Here is a 5,114-nt window from a genome sequence, read left to right as displayed (position 1 = left end):
ATTTAAGTTTTAATCAGGTAAAGATAAAGTTAAACCCTCCATCTATCTCTTTTATTTATATCAACTTAGGCTATGTAGGCAAATTGATTTGCCTTGTACAATTTGCTATTGCAAATATGGAATTTACCACTCATTTGGAGAACTAAGAGAATGACCTTCTTGGTAGCCATCGTAATTGTTTTAAAACCAACTGATCACATTAAGACATATTTTCCAACATAAAGATATAACTAAAATGACAATATATGATGACCAGGTTTCAACACACATTTAACATTTGTTGTGTCACGCCCTAAAACTGGAGCATGACATGGCCGTGCTACCGAGGGGTACAGTCTACGATAATTTAAAGTCAACATTACATTTAGCTTTCAAATCCATTACAAATATAATAGAATAAATAGAAATTCAATTTTATTATCCATTAAACTGGTTCAGAGCGTTTAAATTCAAACATAAAAACCAAACCCATATTTTTTACTATTCACTAACTATAATTTCATAATCAACTAAAGAACTAAAGTTCTGCTCTGCTATGTAGATCGCCAAGCTTGCTAGCGCGAACTCCAAGCTTAACTATCTTTCATTCTTATCGACCCTATTCGTCTGGAGAGAGAAAAAAATAGAGGTATATGAGCGACGTATGTTAGTAAATAAACTTTTCACCATTTTACCAGATGAAGTATAAGTTTTTGCATATTAAGGCAATATTTAAAAAAAATAACAGATATTACAAAATAAAGCATTTCATAATACAATATATTAAAACAAATCATAAAGCCAATCATGCATGCTTAAATCATTCATATTTCATAAATATGATTTCTGGTGTACAACATAAATAAAACTGTAAATTATTTACTATTTAATAATATCATTGATCAAATTACTACTCTCAGACTAAATGCTAAGGTCACTATTGTACCTGTGACGGGGTCATAATCGACAAACACCAACTACTATTACCTATTGGTAGGGTCGTATGCCAACTACTTTTACCCGCTGGTAGGTTTGTCTGCCAACTACTATTACCCACTTACAAGGTCATATGCCAACTACTTTTATCCACTGGTAGGTTTGTCTACAAACTACTCTTACCCACTTGGCAGGGTTGTATGGAATTGGATGTTGATCGATCATACTTTTAGGAGTCATACATAGCTATCTAAGAGCTTTTTTGCCATGGTTCTTAAAATAATTTTTCTTAAGTCATATTTCTTGAATCATATTTTCTTGAATCATACGTCAATAAAATACTAAATGACTTTATAGAGTTCATAGCCCATAAATAAGCATTTAACAGTAGAATAATCATGAAATTATTCTTTGCATAACATAAATACAAATTTCATAAATATGAAGTTCAGAGTTCATCGATAGTGTTTAACGGTAAAACAATCATGAAACTATTATTTCGCAATAAATTAGGAGTTTCATAATATTGTATGCTTGATCCTTGATTTTAAGAAAATATGATATCATTAATATTTAACACTATTTTCATATTTTCATAATACCAAAAAATAAGTAAAAATTTTAAAATAATAAGAAGTGTAAGATCTACTTACAAGTTAAAAACTAGTAAGGAGTATAAGGTTTACATACCTCTTTCATCTTAGATGGTCAAATTTCGCTAGGCGACTCTGCAAAACCTATTCAAAATATTAACAATGAAATTAATTTTTAATTGATGACTTTAATACAATAATACAAGTAGTCTTTACCAGACGTACGGTGGTTTCATGTGGGTCAGGTCTATACGATTAGCTCAATAAATTGGACTCAATCAGGGCCAAGATTAATCAACATAGTTTATCAATAAAGGTTTCAAGAACATTCAATGGAGCTGTACGTGGTGATCGGTCTAGTAAGCAGCCCGAGCAACTTGACAGTTTTAGGTCTCTTTTCAGGGATCAACTCGGGTTCATAGATCAGATCGACATAATCCGACTTCAGATTTCTTGGACATTCTAGAGAGCGAAAGTGGAGAGAGGAGAGAGAAATTAGAGAGAGAAGAGAGAGGAAATAAGATAGAGAAAGAGAGGGATGGTTCTCTCTCTCCTCCTCTTCTTTCTTTCTTTTTTTCTTTCTTGCTAAAACAGAGGAAGAAGGAGGTGGCTGGTGGTTGTAGACTTAGTGGTCCGGTGAGGTGGCGGCTGGAGATGAAGACATGAGGCGGAGGGCGGCCAGCAGCGGCGACATGATCGAAAGAAGGGAGCCGAAATAGGGCATCCTGTTTTGGATCCAATTCCGGTTATTTGCTGGCTAAAACTCAAGCAAAGTTTGCTAAATCACTAGGAAAGGAAGAGGAGCAAGACGAGGAACATTTACTTTGGTCCGGCGAAGCCTCCAACAACCCTTTTTAGTGAGGAATTGAGGAAACAAGCTTGGAAAGAGGGCTTGGAATCGGAGGATATTTTTGATGATTCCGGTGAAGGAAATCTAAGGAGGAGGAAAGTTAAATATGCGAAGCCTTCGAGTTCTAGAAGAACTCGGGTTGTTTTGAGAGTGCCCGATTTCCGCCGGAAGCGGAGGAGGACTCCCTGCATTGCCATAGGGCACACTGGCCTTGGGCCTGACCTCTTAGGGTCGGCCCTCAGGCCTAAGGCAAGTGCAAGCCGGTCAATCGACTGGGCCCTCACATGTTGTTTACATGCACCTATAGCAATTTTGCACACATATATACATTTATTTCTACAAACATTTATATGCATCCTGCTGGCATCAAATTGCCCATATTTGTGCTTGCATGGCACATACTAATACTAGTATTGTACACATTTATATTCTTGCTGCATAAATATATACTCGTGGTGTGCAAGGGTCAGTGACTAAATATTAAACGGCTAACTAAAAGACGGTGACATTTTAAATTTCAAACATGGAACACTACAAAAAAAATACATCTCTTCCGGCATTATTTATAACCTTTATCGACATTTATAAGCGTTGGTTAAAGTTCCGCCGATGCTAACCAAAGCGTTGCATAAGCATCGGCGATATCAGTGTGAAGATTTTTGCCGACTTAAAGCCTTCAACTTAAAGCCTTCAATCACGTGAGCATGTCTTGAGTATGGAGACAAGCACTCAAAGCTGGTGAAGCGGTGATACTGCCATCTTCGCTAAAAGGATACCCATGGCTGAGCGGCATCGGCCGGTCGGGTATCGCCGGGACGTCGATATCGCCTTCCAGCATCTTCAGCACCTCCGAGATCATCGGCCTGAGCGCCACCATCACATGGGCACACAATATCCCCACCAGCACAAACCTCTCCATGATCCCCTTCGGGTTACCTTCCCTCGCCAGCGCCGCATCGAGCACCTCCTCCGCCCTCCCGAACTTGACCAGCGTCCACGCCCAGTCGGTGATCAACGCCGAGTTTGACTCCGCCGACTTATCTAGGGCATTCCGTCCGCTCATGATCTCCAGCACCAAGACTCCAAAGCTGTAAACATCACTCTTCTCTGTGAGCTGCCCGTAGAGCGCATACTCCGGAGCCAGGTAGCCATGAGTCCCAGCAACCCTAGAGGTGAGGGGCGACAGACCCTCGCGGCTCTGCCTTGCGAGCCCGAAGTCGGCCACCCTTGCCCTCATCTCTCCGTCTAGCAGAATGTTTGTTGGCTTGATATCTCTATGATAGATCGCCGGCTTCACTCCATAGTGGAGATAACCCAGCCCCTTCGCCACGTCCAGTATGATGTTTTTCCTCTGGGGCCAGGTCAGAGTTGACTTCTTTTTTCCAGAATAGCCGTTTCCATCCACGGGGGAGGCGAAGATATGGTCGGCGAGGCTTCCATTAGGCATGTAGTCATAAACCAAATACCTTTCTTTGGGTTCCTCCATGTCGTCGTGGTCGTTGGTGATGCAGCAGCCTCTCAAGGGCACCAGATTCCGGTGACGAAGGTGGCTGATGATCTCCACCTCGTTCTGGAACTTCTCGTCGCCAACTTCCAAGTTCAGCTCCAATACCTTCTTGACGGCGACCAAGCTCCCGTCGGAGAGCGTCCCCTTGTAGACAACCCCAAATCCGCCTCGCCCAATTATATTCCTCTCAGAGAAGTTATCCGTGGCCTTCTCCATTTCTTCGATATCGTACAAGATGGATCCGGTGTTGGGACGCGCGTGGGATCTCGATCTCGGGCTCTGCTCCGGTTTCTTGGAAAGCTTCTTCTTTTTCCTTGATTTGGAAAGCCGGAGATAGAGTCCGAGGGCGGAGAGGAGAAAAGCGAGGGCAAGGGCGGCGGCGATGGGGGCGATGATGGCGGCGGTGTGGGATTTGGAGCGAGTGGGAGGAGGAGAAGCGGAGGAGAGGGCAAGGCCAAAGATGCAGCCGGCGGAACGGGGGTCCTCGGGGCCAAACTGGTTTGCGACGCCGGCAGCATAGTCGACGGCGAGGTATAAGCACTGGGTGGCGTGGGAGGGGTTGCCGTCGAGGGCAGTGAGCTGGGCGGTGACGTCGGCGACGCCGACGTTGGCGCAGTCATAGCACTGGGTGGGGATGGATAGGTCGGAGCGGCAGGCGGAGTCGATGGCGGTGGAGGGGCCGAGCTTGGCGGTCCAGTTCCGGCGATTGAGGATGCCGGCGCAGAAGTCGGGGGTGATGACGAAGCGCTGCGGGGAGGGGAAGCAGGTGTGGACGAGGTCGGAGGGGAGGGAGAGCGCGGAGAGGTTGGAGCTGAAGTCTGCGAGGCAGGCGGAGGACGCGGAAGCGTTGGGTAGGCGGAAGAGGCCGGTGAGGTGGAGACGTTGGCCAATAGCGATGCCGAAGAGGCTCAGCAAGGTCGTGCAGCAGTTGGTCATGTTGGACATGGGAGGCTGGCAGTAGGAGCGGTCCCAGGGGAAGGTCCCGACGTAGTTCAGGTCCATCAGGCACTCGTCCCCCACCGCCGCCGCCGTCGCCACTGGCGTCTCTGGCAGTGGCCTGTTCGCTAGTAGCAGTAAGAAGAATAACGATCTCCACATCTCTCTATATCAGGAGAGACCTTGGGATGGAAGAGGAGGCAAGAAGGTGGCGCGGCCACAAGCAGCACTAAGAGTGGGGCGGTGGGGTTGTAGCCGGATGGAGATATGCTTATTACATCGGCCTCACTTCGACGGAGTTTCTTCAGGATGG

At 45.2% G+C, this 5,114-nt stretch overlaps 1 pseudogene; it reads right to left on the bottom strand.

Moving 5' to 3' along the window:
• Nucleotides 1-2,013: 2,013 nt before the first annotated feature.
• LOC103702728 (putative receptor-like protein kinase At1g11050 pseudogene) lies at nt 2,014-5,114 on the bottom strand (annotated as a pseudogene).

Source organism: Phoenix dactylifera, chromosome 2 (genome assembly GCF_051530095.1).
Source record: "Phoenix dactylifera cultivar Ajwa chromosome 2, Ajwa_hap1_PhDact_Kaust_v1.1, whole genome shotgun sequence".
Lineage (NCBI taxonomy): Eukaryota > Viridiplantae > Streptophyta > Magnoliopsida > Arecales > Arecaceae > Phoenix > Phoenix dactylifera.
Note: the sequence above shows the minus strand (reverse complement) of the source record. Positions and strands in the feature narration are given on the sequence as shown.